The sequence below is a fragment of the Microcaecilia unicolor genome, chromosome 4 (assembly GCF_901765095.1).
Source record: "Microcaecilia unicolor chromosome 4, aMicUni1.1, whole genome shotgun sequence".
NCBI classification, from domain to species: domain Eukaryota; kingdom Metazoa; phylum Chordata; class Amphibia; order Gymnophiona; family Siphonopidae; genus Microcaecilia; species Microcaecilia unicolor.
Genome location: NC_044034.1, coordinates 43,531,324 through 43,553,530, shown reverse-complemented (window position 1 = coordinate 43,553,530; position 22,207 = coordinate 43,531,324). Strand labels below are relative to the sequence as shown.

Below are 22,207 nucleotides of genomic sequence, written 5' to 3'. Positions count from 1 at the left end.
GCAGATAAAGACCTGAACGGTCCATCCAGTCTGCCCAACAAGATAAACTAATTTTACATGGTATGTAATACTTTATATGTATACCTGAGTTTGATTTGTCCCTGCCTTTCTCAGGGATCAGACCGTAAAAGTCTGCCCAGCACTGTGCCTGTACTAAAAGTTCTGAATCTAACGTCGAAGCCCCTTAAAATTTATACTCCAGCCCATCCATATCTATTCAGTCACGATCAGGGCACACAGACCGTAGAAGTCCGCCCTGCTTCTCTAAACTCCTAACACAGGAGTGTAGCTCTTCTGGTTCTACTGATTTAAAAACTACTACTACTTATCATTTCTATAGCGCTACTAGATGTACGCAGCGCTGTACACTGGACATGAAGAGACAGTCCCTGTTCGACAGCGTTTACAATCTAGGGCAGACAAACAGGACAAATAAGGGAAAAGGGAATTACTAAAGTGGGAATGATAAAAGATGGGTACTGAAGAAGTGAGTAAGGGTTAGGAGTTAAAAGCAACATCAAAAAGGTGAGCTTTTAGCCTAGATTTGAAGACGGCCAGAAATACTACTACTGCTTATCATTTCTATAGTGCTACTAGATGTACGCAGTGCTGTACACTTGAACATGAAGAGACAGTGACAGAGCTTACAATCTAATTAGGTCAGACAAACAGGACAAATAAGAGATAAGGGAAATGGAGCTTGACTACCAGCTCAGGAAGTCTATTCCAGGCACATGGTGCAGCAAGATGAAAGGAGTGAGTTAGCAGTGGAGGAGAAGGGTACAGAAGAAAGATTTACCCATTGAATTGGAGCTCCTGGGGAGGAATGTAGGGAGAGATAAGAGTGGAGAGGTACTGAGGAGCTGCAGAGTGAATGCACTTGTAGGTCACTAAGAGGAGTTTGAACTGTATGCAGAAACAGGGAGCCAATGAAGTGACCTGAGGAGAGGGCTAATATCAGCATAGCGACCACACTGGTGGAATATAAGTCCTCCAGCAGAATTTTGAACAGATTCAAACCAAGGGGAGAGAGGTGGCTTAGTGGGAGACCTGGAAGAAGCAAGTTGCAATAGTCTAAGCGACAGGTGATAAGAGTATGAATAAGGGTTCTGGTAGTGTGCTCAGGAGGACACATTTTTGACGATATTATAGAGAAAGAAACACAGGTTTTAGCATTCTGTTGACTATGTGCAGAGAAGGAGATTGAGGAGTCGAAGGTGACCCCAGGGTTAGAGCTGATAAGACGGGGAGGATGAAAGTGCCTTGTAAACTCAAGCCAGCTTGAGGAATTTAGCTATCACGCGCAAAGTTCGTGTAAATGGAAAACGTCAAAGAACTGCAACGACTGCTTAAATAAATCTGATTAAACAGAGCAAAAGCTTAACTTTTCCCAGCATGACCTTTTTGCATGCGTCCCAATATATTATCAACCAACATCTGTGAAAAAAAACTGGAATTTGTTTGTTTTGTTTCCTATGGCAATTAGCATCTTGCAGGAGTTGTTTAAGAAACGTAAATGCAGAAAGCTAAGAGCAAAACCGGCGTTCGCAGCAGCCTCCAGCCGCATTGGACGGAGTGCAGTGGGCGTTCCTCTTCCGCTCAGTAGAGGGCGCTGAATGCTGCTGGCCGGCCGGGCGTTGTGCTGGGCTGCTGGCGGTCAGCGCTCGTAGCGACAGAGGTGGTGCTGCAGCCGCTGCCACGTAATCGGGGAGGTGCTGCTGCGGCAGCGGGCGGAGCCTGGCTAAAAGGCGGAGCGAAGGGCAGCACGAGCCGAGAGAGTGGGGCGCAGGCTCCCGGGGCCGGAGAGGAGGAGGCAGCGGCGACCCGCATGTGGTGAGCACCAGGGTCAGGCAGGGTCCAGGGTTATAGAGGCAGATCCGGGGAAGTTGTTGCTGCTGCTGCGCTGTTCTGGTCGATCCTGGGGAAGTTGCTGTTGCGGGTTTGGTGGAGGGGAGGGGAGGGGAGGGGGCTGATCCCGGGGAAGTTGAGGCGGGCTCGGAATGCAGCTGTTGCTGCTCCTGTTGCCTCGGTGCTCGCGCCCATGCTGCTACCTTTACCCGGGGAGGGACTGCACTTGGTGCACTCTGCACGGAGTTGCCAAAGCTGGACTAGCTGAAAGTGGATCGGGGTCCTCCGGGTGAAACAGATCGCAGTGTAGCCTGACAGCGGATCTCCATCCCTGCCCTCACTTTTGCATCCCTTCTTTGCTGCTGTCGCTGGAGGGAGCGGAAGTGAATCTGATGTTGTGCTGGGTTAGTCCCACGCTTGGATCTGCTACCACCCGACCCGTGCCCGTTACAGAATGTCTTAACGCAGGCAGATTCCCCCCCCCTCCCCCCCGGGTTCTCTGATCCCCTCTCCTGCTCACATAATGACGGCAACATGGCTGACCCGACCAAAAAAAAACAAAAAAGACTACCCCAAATTATTTGTTCGGGACACTGTATCTCAGCGATAGCTGGAACTAAAAAAAAGTTCTTTATTCGGAGCCAGATATTAGACACGTGGTAATAAAATATGTCCCAGGCTGTAGTAACTTAACAGTGAAATTGACACTTCTGGCTGTAGAAAACGGTACTGTGTCCCTTCCTAAAGGACTTCTTTAGGGGATCAGCAAATCCCATCAGTCACAGCTTAATTTTACTTCCTGGCTTGTGCTCATGCATGAGGCTACTTGGGACAACATGACTTACTGTACTGTACATCGTTCTATACACAGAGGTTAGGAGAGACTCTGTTACAAGGGGAATGTTGCAGTGATTTGAGTTTTGAAATGACTATCAGTTTTTGTTTAAAGTGACAGGGTTGTATGTCTGTATAAGCATATTGGAGCAAAGATGAAAAGTTACACTAATAGGACCACTGGATGTATGATAGTTCCTAGTGGGGGTGTCTGAAGCAATGGGAAAGTTTTCAGTTGCAGAAGCTGGATTGAACCCTGGTTTCCCTGTTCTCTGACTCTTGCTTTAACCAGTAGGCCATTTCTTCTCTCTGCGTTCACACTTTATTGTGGGAATAAAGCTATGTGTTCACTTCTGCAAATTTAGGGATAGTCCCATCTCCTGGTATGTCAGAGATGCACCTGTGGAGTGATATGAATGAAATTTGGTTGGACCCATTCACTACCATAGAGCACCCCCCAAAAAAAAAAATGTACTGGCAGCTATGTCAAGGGAGGCAAGGATAAGTGGGGATCTGCTCAAGTAGATCATAAGACATGTTGCTGTTCATTCTTAACCCCTTAGTCACCAGATCAATATCCATATTGTTTTAATCATTTCATAATAAAGTAACTCCCTAATCCCTGTTTGTCTTGAATAGATTGTGTTTGTGTACAGTGTTGCGTATATCTAGTGGCACTATAGAAGTAAGTAATGATAGTAGTACACAAGTGCCTTGATGTGCAATGGCATTTCTACCTTTGTTGTGTAGCTGTGAGAAAATCCCTCTGTGTGTGTCTCAGTGTTTCAAGGGAAAGGGGGTGGGATTTGATAATACTGCCTTTCTATGGTTACAATCAAAGCGGTTTCCATATTATATACAGGTACTTCTTTTGTACCTGCGGCACTGGAACTTGAAAACAGAGAATTGCCCTCAGCAGTTCACGATGACACTACAAATTATACAAATTTTAAAAAGATGTGCGAATTAATAGCAGATTGTTTTTACTCTGGGAAAGCTGAAGCGCACAGCCCGGGTGCCACATGTTGTCTGGAACACCTATTTATTCCCTTACCCTTAATTGTTCTGTCTGTTTACTTGTCTTTCTAGATTGTAAGCTCTCTGAGCAGGGACTGTCTTTTTTTTATGTTTGGTGTACAGCGCTGCGTGTGCCTTGTAGCACTATAGAAATGTTAAACAGTAGTAGTAGTAGTCTTTTTCCCAAAGACTCAAATGTAAGTATTGAGGTTGGTTCCTTTCTGGGCTTTCGGGTGAGACAGGTGACCTGCACAGTTAAGGGTGGAAGCGCAATGCCTTTCCTCGCCACTGTTGGGGAGAAAAACATGTAATGTAATAAAACTGCCCAAGGCAACAGGGTTAAAAGTTCTGTTTAAAACAAAAAAAAAAGCAGACGTTTTCAGATGTAGTTAAGAGCTCTAGTTCAGAATCAGGAAACCGTAGACCCGTTAGTCTGATGCCAGTTTCAGGCAAACTACTGAAAATGTGTCCTTAATAGCAAGTGGTTGCGTATTTGAAGGGCTGGGGATTAATGGTAATAATCATTCTAAATTCAGAAGCAACAGGTCCTGCCTGGCTCTAGCATGCTTGCTGCTCATTTGCTATGGGAAACGTGAATAGCCAGTCCTCAACAACTACAAGAAAACCCAGGTTGCTTTCTCCTCCCATTATGTCTCTTTTGCTTGATTGGCAGCTAGTGAAGATGTCGGGCACATTTATTTTGACTTGTTACCAGCAAGGACATGTGGTGGGGCCGTGAGTCTGGGTGCTACACAGTCCCGTCCCTTCTTCCTGTGGGTTTCCTTTCCAGAGGGGAAGCATGGGGGGGGGGAGAGCTGTGAAAGCACCAGGTACATAATCTTACGCGGACTACAACTTTCTGGCAGTAAAGCTCAAGAGAGAGATCTCTAAATAGGTGGCTGTAAGAGCTCCCACTGTAATGGGGAAATTAGTGTGTGGCCATTACAAAAAAAGTATGGTGAGGCGGCCAGTTTACCACTGCACTTTTAGCCCGTCTTGGTAAAAGGACCCCTACGTGAAAACGTTTTCCAAAAAGTCCAGCAAATCCTCTCCAATGAAGAATTTATTTATCTTTCCAGAGCTTTTTTTTGTTACATTTGTACCCCACGCTTTCCCACTCATGGCAGGCTCAATGCGGCTTACATGGGGCAATGGAGGGTTAAGTGACTTGCCCAGCGTCACAAGGAGCTGCCTGTGCCTGAAGTGGGAATCGAACTCAGTTCCCAGGACCAAAGTCCACCACCCTAACCACTAGGCCACTCCTCCACTGTTGCTACTATTTGAGATTTCACATGGAATGTTGCTATTCCACTAGCAGCATTCCATGTAGAAGTCGGCCCTTGCAGATCATCAATGTGGCCGCGCAGGCTTCTGTTTCTCTGAACGTCCTGCACATACGTGCAGGACGTCAGACTCAGAGAAACAGAAGCCTGCGCGGCCTTCAACATGGAATGTTGCTAGTGGAATAGCAACATTCCATGTAGAATCTCCAATAGTATCTATTTTATTTTTTACATTTGTACCCCGCGCTTTCCCACTCATGGCAGGCTCAATGCGGCTTACATGGGGCAATAGAGGGTTAAGTGACTTGCCCAGAGTCACAAAGAGCTGCCTGTGCCTGAAGTGGGAATTGAACTCAGTTCCCCAGGACCAAAGTCCACCACCCTAACCACTAGGCCACTCCTCCACTCCAGCTTGATATACCAGTACATCACAATCGCTTCGAAGCGGTTTGTAAGTCAGAGTGAGTGCAGGATCAGAAAGACAATATTGACATTAAAAAAAGAGGAGAGCAGAAAAAGAGGAAATGAACACTACTACTACTACTTATCATTTCTAAAGCACTACTAGACGTACGCAGCGCTGTACAACAACAAATGCCTCAGACTGTTGAACACACAGCTGCTGAACGAAAGGTAAAGAAGTGGGTAGAAGAGACAGGAGAGGAGCAGGGGGAGACCTGCTAACATCATGGAAGTTAGTTAAAGGCCTGCACAAAAAGCCAGGTCTTTTGGTCTGAATTTTTGCTTGGAGGGTTCAGACCAGACTGCTATTGCCAGGGAATTCCATACAGTTGGAGTAAAACAGGAAAAAGCAGTAGCACAAGAACTATCCAACCAGATCCTGGTAGAGGAAGGGACCAACAGCAAATTGATGTTTGATGATCCCAGTGAACAGGCAAGAGAGTTTGGAATAGTCAGTGGGGGGGCAAATAACAGGGTAGCCAGTGCTGATCCTTCAGAAACGGGGTAACATGATATAATCTGTGCTCTATAGATTAGTTTAACTGCCGTATTCGTACCAAGGGCAGCCTTATCCCTAGGTATTGAATGGGAGTCCCTTGCTGTGATCATTTGGATTAGTATCAAGTCTCCTAGTTTGGATGATATAATTAAAAAAAGAGCATAAACTAACAAATTAAAACAATTATCTCCACTACAACAGTTTTTACTAGGGCTGCATTTCGATTAAAATTTTAATCATGATTAATCAGGTGATTTAAAGTATGAGTTATTTCCCCCACCCCCGCAATGCCTTGTGAATCTCAGCAATTCACTTAGGTGCTCATTTTCAAAACACATAAATTTACGAAGTTACATATAGGGATAGATTTTGAATAACTTTGTGTCGTCGGCCAATTTAATTACCTTTGCTAGTTATTCCCATATCTAGATCATTTATAATTAGGAATATTGATTTCCGGGGTTCTGCTATTTTGGTGTTTTCTTACATTTCTAGTCCTCTGCGGGGAAAAGCTGAAGGACTTTTTTTTTTTTTTTTTTTTTTGCTTAGAAACAGTTTTCTGGGGGGGGGGGGGGTAACCTTTGTGTTGTGTTTTCTGTGTGTTTGAAATTCTAAGGGAATAAATAATACTTGTTTTATGAGCTGGGACAGCAACAACAATTTGTAGACAATAGACTTGTCCTAAATAACGCTTGAAAGTTTTTTTAGGTTCGTTACAGAGTTTAGAGTCTGCATATGTTTGGGTTCACCTTTAATTGAAGTCTTTCTTCTGTGTGGTTTTATTTTTGGCATTTTCTTTCTTATTATATTCTGCATTTTTTCGTTGCTGTGTTCCCTCCGTTTTTTTTTTTTGTTTGTTTTCTAAATAGGATGCAGTGGATTGAATGAATTTTTCTAATTTGGGGCCAAAACACATTATTTCTCTTGCAAGAGAGTTGTCTAATGAACAGTTTGTGAAATTTTATCTAGAGTTAAAAAAAAAAAAAAAGGGCAAATCAAATCTGTAGAATTCTGAGATATCTTGGTGCTTGTTCCAGCTCAGCGTTGAACATTGCTCATTAGTGACCAGTGGTAGCCAACCCTAAGCATCCAGTCAACTTGCAGCAGCAGACCTCTATACTATCTGTAGCTAGCATGCATTTAGCCAGACTTGTCTCCTCCTTTTGACTCCTTGAAACACTGTTCCAGGATCTGCAGTAAGGCTACTCCAACACAAGCCCTCTTCCCTTAGATCAGGGGAGGGCAGCCTGCAGCCCATGAGACCATGGGAAGTACCCACAGAAAAGGTCATTAACCAGAATTTTGGCAATTTTAAATACTGTGTTTCACAAATATTTTAAGAATAGCCACTCTAGCAGTTTGTGTCTATCATTTTTAATTAAGGTTTTACTTTATTTATCACAGAAGGTCTTTACGTATCTGGATCCAACATTATGTAATGTTTTGGCCCTCAAAGGATACTGCTGAAATTCATTTGGCCCTCTGTGTATAAAAGTTGCCCACCACTGTCTTAGGCGAACCCTCTTTTCTATGAGCCCTAGGCCTCTGTAGCCGACTGGCCAACTGTCCTTGAGGACTGGGTTGAAAACTACTGCCCTAGGCATTTCTCTGTCCCCAGGTACGAGTCCTCTTAGCAGGCAGGGGCTATATCAATCTGTGTAAGAGGATCATTTATAAACTTGTCTACTTATTTTTGTAGGGGGCGGAATAAATGTTTGACGGAAAATCCAAAGTCTTTGAGCTTCCCTGATGTGCACTTATCTGCAGGTTTGCTGATTCGGGTGAGCACAGTAAGAAGGTATGGTACATTACAGTGATTTACCTGTATTCCTGTAACAGTCGATTCCTTTTTCAGAGAAGCATGACACAAGCCATGCACATCCATGACATTTGGATGTGTTTGAGGACATCACATGTAGCAAGAATGATGTCTACTTAGATGTCTGCACAGTAAAGCATCTGACAGTACAGAACACCACATATTAAAATCCCTTGCATACACCGTTAACGTAAGCGAAAACATGGAATAGGAATCCTGAGCTCTGATTCTTGAATCGGTGCTTCTTGCCAAAAATAGTAGTTGACTAATGATGACATGAAGTGAAGTGCATGCCTTCCCTTTTGGGATTTATTTTATTGGTTTTAATGGGAAAAGTAGAGTTGTCTTGTCTTATTGAGGCTTTATGGACTTGAGGCTATTTCCTTTTGCGGATGTGAGCTTTGTCTTGCCATTGCCATGCGTGTTTTTTTTAGTAAGTAATTTACCTTGTAATTTGCAGCTCTTCCATTCTGTATCTGCTGGACATGTGACAGATCTTGCAGTGAAACAGCTGCTGTGTTTCCCTACGATACACACTTTCATTTAGCATTTACTGACAAGCACAAATTCTCACACTGTGTTTTGTGTGAAATAGGTGTAACAAGATCAGCCTAGTGGTTGGTGCAGCGGGATTTGATCCTGGTGAACTGGGTTCGATTCCCACTGCAGCTCCCTGCGACTCTGGGCAAGTCACTTAACCCTTCGTTGTCCCAGGTACAAAATAAGTACTTATGTAACCCACTTTGATTGTAACCACAGAAAGGCGGTATATCAAGTCCCGTCCCCTTTTCCTTTCCTTTCACAAGTCTGCAGAGCAGGATTAAGGCATAAGCAAACTAGGCACATGCCTAGGGCCCAAATGTTTAGCAGGGGGCCCTTTCAGATTTGCTAATTCAGTGGCTCCCAAGGCGCATTTTGCCCTGGGACGTCGGCTAGCTGCAGGTAGAAAGGTGAAGTATGTGTATATTAGAGTAGTTTGCTGTCATCAGTGCCCAGAGGTCTTTATTCTCATAGTCATCCAGTCAGCAAGAGGTGCTGCTTTCTTCTCTGGTGATTTTCTTCTGCAGTCAGAGCCGTATGGGGGCCCATTTTGGGAAATTTTAAAATATATTTATATTAATAATGGGGGGGGGGGGGGCATCATGTTTGTTTGCCTAGGACCCTCCAAAGAATTAGTCGGGCCCTGCATGTCTGTAAAGTTGTATAGTCTAGTAAAGCAGCTCCTCATTATTACCAGTGGTGGTTTTCTGCATAATTCTGGAACCATGGTTCAGCTGTTATCTGCCCCTTGCAGCAGCCCACAGACTTGCAGATAGGTGGATAAATAAGATGTGAACAGAAAACATAGGTTTCTGCTTAAACTTGTCAAAGAAAGAACACCTAAAAGAAAGTCCAGACATATATTTTTTTTAAAGACTTTCCTCCCTGTTTTTGTTACCTAGATGATCCAAAATAACTTAATAAAGTCCTGGTTTTTCCAGGAAGCAAAAAGTAGGAAGATTGGCTCTTCTCAAATACCGGAGGAGACGTAATGATGGAAATAAAGTCTTTATTGTAAAAAACGACTCAACACAGCAACCGTGTTTCGGCGCGCAAGCGCCTTCTTCAGGAGTCTACAAAATATACAGTTGTCAAAACATACAAATAAAAAATAAAAATAAACATGAGACATAAAATTGTAAAAGGACATACAACATAAAATTACATGAGAAATGTATAAAGATAACATAACAATTATATACATATATTTAAAAATACATAATAAGAGATGTCACATATAGATAATCAATCAATCTGTATATATATAACATATATATAATAAATCATTGTAACATCAATTATATAAAATCCACCTATAAATCATACATATTTATAAATGTGAATAATATACATATATATATATATATATCAAAAAATGAAATATCTATAGATAAATATATTAAAAAATGTGTGATATAAAACAATGAAATCAAATGAACTCATTAAAACAATGTAAATTTAAATGAAACCAAGACAAGTGTTGTATATTAAAAATAATGATTAAAATAAACCTATGTAGTGTGTTTTACTTTATCTACTGACCTTATGATGTATAGCTGATTATGAATAAGATGTCTTTAATAAATCAACACATACAAAACGATATAAATATAATCCTATAGATGAAAAATAAAACTGACTCATTAATAATATCTAATATGATTACCCAAGATAACAAATGATTAAAAGATTTCGTTAAATTTAGTGTATATTATAATGTAAGTTTTTTTTTTTTGTTTGTTTGTTTGTTTTTTTGAAGCTAGAGTCGGAGTTGGTACATTTTTTTCCCACTCCAGCTCCACCCAAAATTGCTTCAATTCATGACTCCGACTCCACAGCCCTGTTCCAACGGCTGACTGCTCTGTCTTCATCTGTTGGGGTCTGAGAACTCCCTCCACTTCTGCTGCTTGGTTCTGCTATTGGGTCTCCTATCAAGACCTCCATTCTGATTTTGTTCGCCTGCCCTACGATACCTCCTGCCTGTGATGTCAGCTTTGCAGACTAACAGCCAGCATAAGCACATCTAATTTTCATAAAATGAGGTAAAAAAAAAACCCAAACAGATGATGCCTCTATATAAGGTTGTTGGTGAGATCTAACCTTCAGTGCCATGTCAGGTTCTGGAGACCTTACCTTCAAAAAGCTAAATTGACAGCTGGAAACTTAAGAACCGCCTTCAGTGTACCAAACCAATAGGTGTCATCAGTGGAGATGTTTGGAAAATTGAGGAATCTTTGTTGTTTTTCTGGTCTGCTTCTCCAAATATTCCAATTTGTATGCCCTTTATCACGAACTTGAGTAGCAGTTAATAGTTGCAACTCGTCCAAATGTTCCTCAAAGTGAAACAGTTTCCCTTCTTACTGAGAATAACCCAGAGCCTGGTCTTCCACAATTCTGAAAGTTTAGCCATATTTTCTTTAACTTTATTGGCCAAAGAATGAAAGGAAGCGTCCAAATATTTAATCGCATTCCAAGGTAACAACTGCCGAGACATGCTTCAGAGCACAAAGGGGTCCCCTCTGTTCAGAAACATTAAACCTTACAGACTGTGGGCTCATTAAAATAGTACCCACTGAAGAGGCGTCCTCTGTAGCAGACTTTGGAATTGACTACACACACATACTCCTGAGTCCAGCCTCACCACCTCAGCAGTGGAGCAGTTCACACATCGGAGCTCAGCAACATCCCATTACCACCCTGGCCTACCAGGATCTTCCCAGTTGGAGTAAGACCAAAACCGCCAAGATAGGCTGGCCAAAGGGAGGGGGGAGGGCTGAGTGGGAGCAGAAGGGTTGAGCACCCTGCATAGTTTTCCTTTTACCCATACTGAAATACTTGGATGGCTCATCGTCCTCAGCTTCCAGAAGAGCTATCACTCGTGCACCTGCTTCTGACACCATCTTGGCTTTCCCCTTTGCTTTCTCTTTTTAAAGTAAATGTGTATATCACTGGATCTGCAAGGCATGTTTAATATTAATCACATATTCTGGCTTAACTGTATATGTCCTAAACGTCAGTGGCTAAAAGACCAGATGCACAGTGGGGGCGTTCTTTTGCGATGCTATCTGTGTGCAAATGGCGCGGAGTAAATATTGACTTTGGGTTATTAAAACTCCCATTGTGTGTGACGGAGAAAGAGTTTGGAAGCAAACCTTTGGGGAAAAGGCTTAGTCTCTCAGATCGCAGCAGAGAATGTAGATTAGTTTTAATAAAAGACGTTGACAGTCGGTAGGGGACATGATTCTGCTGGAATCTGATTTACTCATGTGAGTCTAGGAGCCAAAGACATGCGTTTGCAAGGAAAGATTAAAGTTGTAAAGAAGGAGGAGACCACGCGAGGGCATGAGCTGAGTAGCAACGTGTTGCTGAAGCTCTGAGACTCCCCGCCCGAAATCGAATCAAAAGTGCAGTGAATCAACAGAAATTTTGGCGAAGACCCTTCGACTAAGACTGCCCTAGTTTATGGACAAATACTTGCGGAAAACAGCCGGAACAATGGCACAGCGGTCCGGGAAAAAAGAAAAACTTAAATTGAACGACTCAGAATCCAAAATGGCGGATGAAACAGACAAATCGCCTGGAGAGTTTACAGAGGTACAGCTTGCACAACTTACCAAGGCGGTGACAAACGCATGGGAGCCAAAGTGGGAAGCGATGGAACACAAATTAGAAAGCTTAGCCACGCGAATGGATGGCATAGGGACGAGAGTGGGAGATCTGGAGGCACGCATGTCGGCTCTGGAGGACGAAGGGAGAGGTTATGGCCCGGACATAGCGGCTCTAACACAGCAATTAAAAGGCTGCCATGAAAAATTAGAAGATCTTGAAAACCGCTCACGCCGGAATAACATACGGGTAGTAGGACTATCTGAAAACATTCCGGAAAGGAACCTAACGCCTTGGCTTGAAAATTGGCTAAGCAAGGAACTGGCGATCTCAGACGCTACAGGCCCGCTAGTAATAGAAAGAGCACATCGAGTAGGCCGTAAACAAGAGGGCAAGACGCGGCCGAGAGTGGTAATGGCCAAGATCTTTAATTACCGCCATAAAATGGAAATTATGCAAGGCTTTCGAGCACGCAGAGATTCCCTAGTGCATGAAGGGCAGAAAGTGTTAATATTCCAAGATTTTTCAGCTGAAGTACAATCACAGAGGAAAAAATTTCATCCACTCTGCTCTGAGTTAGCCCAGAAAGAGGTGAAGTTTACATTGCAATTTCCAGCTACCTTAAGAGTCTTAATACAAGGACAATGGCAAACGTTTAAAGAAGTGGCAGAAGCAAAAGAGGCAGTGTTGGAAGCGGGCCTGATCGAAAGAAAGTAAAGAAGGTAATGCTGTAAGCAGGATAGTTATAATTGAAGTTGTTTATATCATACGGGTCAAGCCAAGTAAAAGGGCGGGGGTCCCATGTGCTCGAGGTCTCACTACTTGATCTTCTGGGGTACCAGAGGATGGAGAAAGGGTACAGCTGGGTCCGGGAACGAGAGAGGAAGGTGGGAAGGGTGGGAGGGAAAGGGGGGGGGGGGAGGGAGGGGAATTAGAGAAGTTAAAGACAAGGGGCATTGTCATTTGAAAAATGGGACACGTCAAGAACAAGAGAAACTCCTAATAAATACACAACCAAAGCTAGCTTACACCAGACAGGTGGGAACAAGGTTTGGAGGGGGGGAGACAACTAGGTTATTAGCAGTGGTAATAGAAGAACTGAGGGGTAGATGCCTGTTAGAATAACAACATGGAATGTTGGGGGGGTTAACTCCCCAATAAAAAGAGCAAAAATTCTGACGGCCCTGAAGAGATGTAAGCACGCTATATCTGATTTATAAGAGACACATTTATCAGACATAGAACACGATAAATTGAAAAGACAGTGGGTAGGAGAAGTGTATTCCGTCCCAGCAAGAGGGAAGAAAGGAGGGATAGCAGTCCTCTTCCGTAAAGGGCTGGTTTATAAAGCGACGCAAGTAGCCATAGGGAACGAGGGAAGATACATGATAGTGAAAATATGGATGCCAGGATTAGAGATCATTCTAGTAGTTCTGTATGGCCCCAACGTCTACACTCCAGAGTTCTTTAGATCCCTAGTGGGTAAATGCAATGTTAAAGGTAAACAAAAGTTGGTAGTAGTAGGAGACTTCAATCTGGTGCATAGTCCAAGACTGGACTGTTCAAATAATCTCTCGCCCCATTACCAGGGGAAAAGGGCTAGAGAAATGACACTATTTGCTAGAGAGCTAAATTTAATAGATACCTGGAGAGCGTTGCACCCGACAGAACGTGAATTTACACACAGATCAAGGGCTCATGGGACACAGTCCAGGTTGGATTATATACTAATTGACAGAGCAATGTTTCCACAAGTAATAACAGCTGACATAGGCCCAGAAGCTGTGTCAGACCACTCACCGGTGTGGGTAGATTTGGAACTGCAAGGGGACGTAGGGAAAGGAAGAGGTTGGAGATTCCCAGCATATTTATTTTCAGACCCCAAATTTTTAAAATATCTTACCCATAGATGGGCAGAGTATAGCAAAAACAATGATGGGCATGCCCGGGAAGAACCCGTTTTGTTCTGGTCGGCCTCTAAAGCAGTCCTAAGAGGGGACATTATTGCATTTTGCAGTAAACGTAATAAATGTAGAGCGGCCGGGATACTGTTGCTAGAATCCAGATTAAAAAGAGCACAAAATGTATACACGTGCAGGCCGACGAAAGTTAATTTAGAAAATTTAAAAGCAGTGCAGATAGCTCTCAATACCTTGCTACATGAACTAGAATTGAGATCGGCATTATTTTACAAATATAAACTACATAGATATGGAAACCGGGCGGGACGCTTGCTTGCAAGAGTAATAAAGAATGGGGGAGGGCTTAGAACAGTGCCCACACTTAGAGATGGGAACGGTGAGTTGACCAATGATTATCACCAGATAGGTCAGATCTTTACTACATATTTCGCCACGTTATACAAAAATCAAGGGGAGCCCTCGGGGAAGGCATTGTCGGTATACCTCCGGGAGACGAAATTACCACAAATGCACTCTAATCACTTAGAGCAGTTAAATGCGCCAGTGACATTGGGAGAACTGCAAAAGGTAGTGAAAACACTGAAATTGCGATCGGCCCCCGGTCCAGATGGGTTTTCCGGGGAATATTATAAGATGTTGCCCCCTCGGGCTCTAATTAACCTGCTTAGTTATTTTGAAGAGGTGGTGGAAGAGGGTAGATTACCGTTGTATGCTAACTCAGCTCTTATAACGTTAATTCCGAAAGCAGGCAAATCCCCAGAAAGACCAGAATCATATAGGCCAATTTCTCTACTAAATGTGGAGATAAAAATATTATCTAAAATACTGGCAGAACGATTGGCACGGTGTTTGCCAGATTTGATAGGACCAGAACAGGTGGGGTTCATAAAGAACAGGAGAGCAGTCCATAACGTTCGGAAGTTAATGCTTGCAATGGCGACGTGCAGACTAAAAAACATACCAATGTGGGTGTTAAGCCTGGACGCAGAAAAGGCGTTCGATTTAGTACACTGGGATTACCTCTTCCAGGTATTGAAGGCGGTGGGAATATCTGGATGGTTCCTAAGGGCAGTGAATGTATTATATACAGACCCTAAAGCTAGTGTAATTGTTAACGGAAGGCGAGAAAGTGAGTTTTCCATACAAAAAGGCACTAGACAGGGTTGCCCGCTATCACCCCTATTATTCGTGCTGGCAGTGGAGCCGCTGCTAGAAAATTTAAGGCGGGCACAGGAGGTGAAGGGGGTGAGGGTGGAGGACCACCATCTGAAGGTGTTCGCATATGCGGATGACCTGCTCTTGACCATAACAGATCCTAATATCTCCTTAACGGGAGTGTTAGAAAGGGTGGAGAAATTTGGAGGATTCTCAGGGTTTAAGTTAAATTACACCAAGTCCTATATTCTCCCGGTGGTAGAGTCAGACCGGGAACAGCACGGGGGCCCCCGGCAGCTGACCTGGACTAAAGGACCGATTAAATACTTGGGAATTTGGCTTCCAGCAGACTTAAATACCATGTATAGTGAAAACACCAAGAGACTGTTGAAAGAGACTGCAGAAAGATTAAACATGTGGAGGGCTCTACCGGTGGCATTATTGGGACGAATTGCCTTATACAATATGTGCATTGTACCAAAGTGGTTGTACGTGTTCCAAACAGCGCCATTATATCTGACAAGAAAGGACGAGAGGAAGTTAAATAGACTCTTGCAATTATTCCTATGGCAGGGCAAGAAGGCGAGACTCTCCATGGCAACTCTGACAACTCCAGTGGAATATGGTGGGTTGGGCCTGCTAAGTGTGAGATACTTGACGGTGGCATGTGGAATGCGTCATATTAATGACTGGTTCCGGGGGATTGAGGATTTCTCCAATACCAAATTAGAACTCCAGATGATACCAGAACTGCATTTTACAAATTACTTGCATACAAGAGGGGGACAGATTCCAGACATTTTGAAATATTCAATGATAATGCCAGTGGCAAGAGCGACTTGGTCCTGGGTCTGTCGGCTCCATAAATTTTCGACAAAAATCACACCTTTGCAGACCATCTGTGGAAATGCACAGTTTACACCTGGGATATTGTACCCAGCATTTCAGAAGTGGAGGCGTAAGGGAATGATATATCTGCAACATGCCCTGGACCGGGAAGGTAAGATTAAATCATTTGTGGAATTACAAATTGAGTTTGACCTTCCAGACACAGATAAATTTCATTATTTGCAACTCAAGCACTACATCACATCCTTGGGCTGGGAACCGTTGGCAGAGGATGTTCAAGAGGAATTGTCATCAGCATTCTCTTTAGCAGCTCAACAGGAGGTCCCACTCACGTACCATCACAGGCACATCAGAGACACGAGAGAGGAGCCAGACTTCATCAAACTAGCAGCACAATGGTCCAGTGAACTTCATATCAATATTCCAGCCGCGCAATTAAAAGCGCACATATTATCTATCAGAAGAGTCAGTGCGGCAGCGAGCCATTGGGAAGTACAGTACAAGTTTGCAATGCGAACCTATGTGGCTCCCAGAAGAGCGTTTCACATGGGAATGTCTTCTTGGGGCGAATGCCCCAAATGTGGAGAAACTGGAGCAACATTAGGCCATATGTTTTGGACATGTGTGGCTGTGGGGAAATTCTGGAAGTTGATGTTGTCTGAGGTTTCCACATTGTGGAATACAAAATGGTTCTTTGATGCTGGGCTATTGTTTGGAAACCCTAGACTATTGAAGCCTAGTCCGAAGGGATTTACGAAATTTGTGGCTAGAGCGACTATCATTTCTAAACAAGTTATTTTAACAGAATGGATTTCGCATAAAGCGCCTAAGCTACAACAATGGCGGACCCGCATGTTACTGTTGATGCGTCTAGAACGTGCTGGACTGTTTGATTTGGAATCAAAAAAAGGGGAGGATTTTCAGCAGTGCTGGGGTCCCTTTTGGATGACACTCACGCCGAGAGCACGAAGCCATCTGTTGAACATATAATTGCAGAGAATTGTGTATTGGAGTAAGATTGGATTGAAGATGACGAGTCCTAAAGAGAAAGGGGGGGGGGATGGGTAAAGACGTTATAAAATGATTGATGGTTTTCTGTTGTATTGTGCAGTACCAAAGGCTGTAATTTTGGAATACTGTTCATCAATAAAAATGATTTAAACATAAAGTTGTAAAGAAAATAAAATAAAAAAGGCAAAACCTGAAGCAGCAGTACAGCTGAATTCTTCAAAATACTGCCTTTATGTTGGCGTCTCATATTTCTGTATTTTCAGTAGGGAAAGGGGTTGGGGGGGGAGGTTAGGAATGAAAGCAGTATTCTCGCTTCTGAGTCTTTTTACATATATTTTTGCCTGGCTGCTTCCACCTCAGTCAGAACCAGCCTCTGGTGGGCTGTGGCTTCCTAAGGGTTCATTTGCAACTCCCTGGAACTTTTTTCCTGTATTCTTACCCCTTTCCTATTCACTCAGTTGGTTCATTGAAACAGATCTCTCCAAACAAACATAGCAATCTCATAAGCCTCCTTTCTCCTCAGAAAGCAAGTTAAAAATTGCTCCTGAAAAACAATTGACTATTTTCCTTTTTTCTAGTTAATTCTGACCCCATTTTACCCCAGTGGTAATGGGAATTGACAGATGGTGAATGATCCGCTGGCCTCCGGGAGGTGGGGTAGGCAGTGACATAACCAGAAGGCAATTTTCAGGGGAACCAACGGGTAGGATGGGAGGGCACACTTCCTTTTCAGATCTGTGCTGTGAAATACAGACACAACGTAAAGATCAGGCATAAGATGTGAAAAGTCAACATTTGGAAAAATAGTTGTTAGAAATTAGGAAAGAAAGTACATCATAAACATTGTTAAGCTTACTAGATGCAAATATCTTATGGACCAGGTTGAAACGTAACTCCTTGAACGAGCTTCAGTGTTGAGTTTGAGGGGGGATATTGCTGATGACCCCTGAGACTGTTCTGGTTGTTGTGTAGGGTGAGGTGATCCGAAAAAGGGAGTGACAGGAAATGACTTTGTTTTTAGGCCCAGAATGCAGTTGTTGCTCAGCTGTGCTATTGAGCTTGAACCAGGTGCAAACCCAAAAGTGAAGGTCCATATTGTCTCCCGATTCAGACTAATGATATAACTATCCATTTTAAAATACTGAAAACTAAATAACCACTTAAATAAGATTTAAGCCATCAGCATTGATGTTTCCCCTCCTCCTGGATGAGCTGATGTACACATGTGCTTCTTTGGTTGGCCAAGAGTGGCTTGGCCTGCCCTAGCGTAGGAGTACAAAAATCAAACGGAAAAATGGCTCTGCTTTGTCTATATATAACTTTGTAAAACTACACAACTCGGAACAGACAAAACAAATTTACTGCAACAAGGATATGTTGACTATTGAAGGTGTCTCATATCGTCACATAAACATGTTTATGCCATATTGCTTTTCAGCTCACAAGCATGTGACAGTCTGTAATCATAGACCACCTCCAGCCAACCAATAGTGCACGATATCTGTCTCTTATAAAAGCCTGAGTGTCCATTTGTTTATTATTGTTGTATACCGGTACCAGATGCTGTTGAAAAGTTTATGCCCTTGAAAAAGCAGTTGACCGCGAAACAGGGTCCTGTCGGGCTTATAGCGATACCGGAGATGTTAAGTACGCTGATACATTGAACCCTTGAAACACGATAAGCTCCAGCCCAAGAAGACGGCTTATACTGCTCAGAGCTATCAAGTTAAGTTGATTTTTTGCATTATTTGTAAATTTATTGCAATAGTGTTTAATTTTTGAACAGTAGTGCACCAACATTTTTAGCTGGGGTAAAATATTTGAATGAATAAACAAATGGACACTTGGACACACAGGCTTTTATAAGAGACAGCTATCGTGCACTATTGGTTGGCTGGAGGTGGTCTATGATTACAGACTGTCACATGCTTGTGAGCTGAAAAGCAATATGGCATAAACATGTTTATGTGACGATATGAGACACCTTCAATAGTCAACATATCCTTGTTGCAGTAAATTTGTTTTGTCTGTTCCGAGTTGTCTAGCGTAGGAGTAGGCAGAGCAGCCATCTAGGTGGCTGGGAGGAAGCGGTGAAGTGAGCGGTGGGACTCAGATGCAGCCCAGTAGCTAATATTAAAGAAGTGGAGGAGTAGCCTAGTGGTTAGTGCAGCAGACTTTGATTCTGGGGAACTGGGTTTGATTCCCACTGCAACTTCTTGTGACTCTGGACAAGTCACTTAACCCTCCTTTGCCCGAAGTACAAATAAACACCTGTATGTACTGTGTAAACCACTTTGAATGAAGTTGCAAAAACCACAGAAAGGCAGTATATCAAGTCCCATTCCCTTTTCTCTTAATGGGTCAACTTGCAAGACTTTTACTCAGAGCAGTGTTAAAACTGGTCCTAGCAGACCACAAGAGCCTGTCTGGCAAAGAGAAAAAAATATTGTCCTCAATACTGTAAAATTGCTTTAAAAAAAAAAAGGATTAAACTCCTCATTCTATAATCACTCTGTTATTTTCATTGGTCTCGTGATATAGTCAGTAGATTGCTTGCCTACTGCACCTACAACTTGAGTTCAAATCCTGCACTGTGATTTCTGTCAGGTAGCTGACCTCTGGCCAGCTCAGCCATCCATCCACTTTCAGTTGGTAAATGAGTACCACCAGACTTACCTGGTGGTAAAGATGACTGGGGAAGGCACCTTATTAATAATCTGCCTAGAAACCATCATACAAGTGACAGCTTCCATAAGTCATTTGCAACTGGGTACCTTTATTACCATTGAGTTCCAGTTGGCTTAAAAACCAAGATAATTGGACGTCGTCATCTATTTTATTTCTTTTTTTTTGGTTAGAGAAAAGCTAAAAACCAGGATTAAGCTCATGTGTTTTTTTCTTTAGTGTTTCCTGTCAGCCACTCTCTGACACAGCGTGAAGGCAACTCATAAACCTCACAGCCCTGCCAGGTGTGTGTGCAAGGTGGGGACAGAGCAGAGAGGTGCTGTGGTTTCTGCTTTTGACATCAGCAGATTGATTTTAGCTGAGCTGGGCGGCGTTACTGAGACTCAGCATGGTTGAATCTTAATTTATGTTCAAGCTTTGTTCTTGCCTGAATGAAGCATTCCCACTCCTCCGTTTATAGTGGCAAGCTAGCAGCTCTTTGGAGGTATAGGGACTCTTGCTGGTTCTAGTAATTGTTTCGTTCGTTTACTAAACTAGCAGCATGCCTGCCATTACTTATTGCAGAGCCACTAATTGATTTTAGTTACAATATTTTGTTTACGTATTTATAATTTGATATGATGTGTGTTACGTCTGTATAATTTGTACTGGATTGTGTGGTAGTTGATGTTCTTGTAAGTTGTCTTGATCATGGGGGTGACCTCTGGAAAAGCAGATTAGAAATATCAAGTTAAATTTAACTCGTAAAACAGGGCTTGGACGAGTTCTGGAGGAAAAGTCCCAAACGGTTATTAGCCAGGCAAACTTGTAAAATCCCGCTGATTTATCCGTAGGCATAAGCAGCATGAACTCTTGCTGCTATCCAGGATCCTGCCAGGTGCTTGTGTCCTAGATTGGCCACTAATGGAAACAGGATCCTGGCTTGATGGGTGTTTGGTCTGTTCTTGTAAGCTGTTTTTGTACTAGAGGTTATGTTAGCACAGCTGTTCTTAACTTTTTAATTAAGTTTTATTTGGTGCCACTCCTTGAAATAAAATAATGCTCCCAAAAAAGAACCAGGATGTTGTCTTTTTAAAAAGCAGATTTTTGTTGGGGTTGCCAGCTGGCATCATTTTCATTCCTAACAGGCTGGTCCAGTCATAGTTGGTACCTTGTTGCTTTTATGAACTTGGAGATCTAGTTTTTGAAAGTGATGGAGAATGGTGGCGTCATGCATTCAGTGGAGAAGTAGGTCTGGCTCAACTTGTTAGGTAAAATGGAAGCTACATAAGAATAGCCATATTGAGTTTGACCAATGGTCCATCTAGTCCAGTATCCTGTTTCCAAAAAGTGGCTAATCCAGGTCACAAGTACCTGGCAGAAACCCAATTAGTAGCAACATTCCATGCTACCAATCCAAGGGCAAGCAGTGGCTTCCCCATGTCTGTCTCAATAGCACACTATGGACTTTTCCTTCAGGAACGTGTCCAAACATTTTTTTAAACCCAGGTATGCTAACTGCTGTTACTACATCCTCCGGCAAGGAGTTCGAGCTTAACTGTTCATTGAGTGAAAAAAAAATATTTTTCTATTTGTGTTTCCATTTAACTTCATTGAGTGTCCCCTAGCCTTTGTACTTTTTGAAAGAGTAAAAATTGATTAATTTCTGCTCATTCTACACCACTCAGGATTTTGTAGACCTCGATCATGTCTCCCCTCGGGCTTCGTTTTTCCAAGCTGAAGAACCCTAACCTCTTTAGCCTTTCATCATATGTGAGGAGTTTCATCCCCTTTATCATTTTGGTCACTCTTCTTTTCTAATTTCGCAATGTCTATTTTGAATATGGCGACCACAACTGAACACAATACTGAAGGTGAGGTCACACCATGGAGTGATACAGAGGCATTATAGTATTCTTGGTCTTATTTTACCATCCCTTTCCAAATAATCATTAGCATCCTGTTTGTTTTTTTTGGCCGCCGCCACACACTGGGCAGATTTCAGCATATTGTCTACTACACCTAGATCTATTTTGGGTGCTGACCTCCAGTGTGGACCCTAGTATCAGGTAGCGATTCGGATTATTCTTCCCAATGTGCATCGCTTTGCATTTGTCCACATTAAATTTCATGTGCCATTTGGATGCCCAGCCTTCCAATTTTCTTAGGTCTTCCTGCAATTTTTCACAGTCCACATATGTTTTAACAACTTTGGATAGTTTTGTGTCATCTGCAGATTTAATCACCACACTCTTCATTCCAATTTCCAGATAATTTATAAATGTTAAATAGCACCAGTCCCAGTACTGGCACTCCACCATTCACCCTCTTCCATTGAGGAAAATGGGCATTTAACTCTACCCTCTTTTTGTCCAATAACCAAATCGTAATCCACAACATAACATTGCCTCTTATCCCATGACTCTTTAATTTTCTCAGGAGACTCTTTCATGAGATCTTTGTCAAAAGATTTCTGAAAATCTAGATATACTACATCAACCAGCTCACCTATATCCACGTGTTTATTCACGTCTTCAAATAAATGAAGTAAATTGGTGCGACAACACTTCACTTGGTTGAAACCATGCTGACTTTGTCCCATGTTTATTTGTGTGTTCTCTAATGTTATTCTTTATAATAGTTTCCACTATTTTACCCAGCACTGATGTCATGCTTAATGGTCTGTAATTTCCAGGAT

The 22,207-nt window shown here is 42.7% G+C and overlaps 1 long non-coding RNA gene across 2 annotated transcripts in view; it reads left to right on the top strand.

Annotated features, from left to right (window-relative positions):
- The first annotated feature begins 1,740 nt into the window (after positions 1-1,740).
- Positions 1,741-22,207, top strand: part of LOC115467855 — a 68,841-nt gene continuing 48,374 nt past the window's right edge. The window contains exons 1-2 of one of the 2 annotated variants that reach the window (XR_003941772.1): positions 1,741-1,833; positions 7,643-7,741. This is a non-coding gene — a long non-coding RNA (uncharacterized LOC115467855). Of the gene's footprint in view, positions 1,834-2,227; positions 2,253-7,642; positions 7,742-22,207 lie in introns of those variants that run through there. The other variant, XR_003941773.1, reaches the window with a different exon arrangement.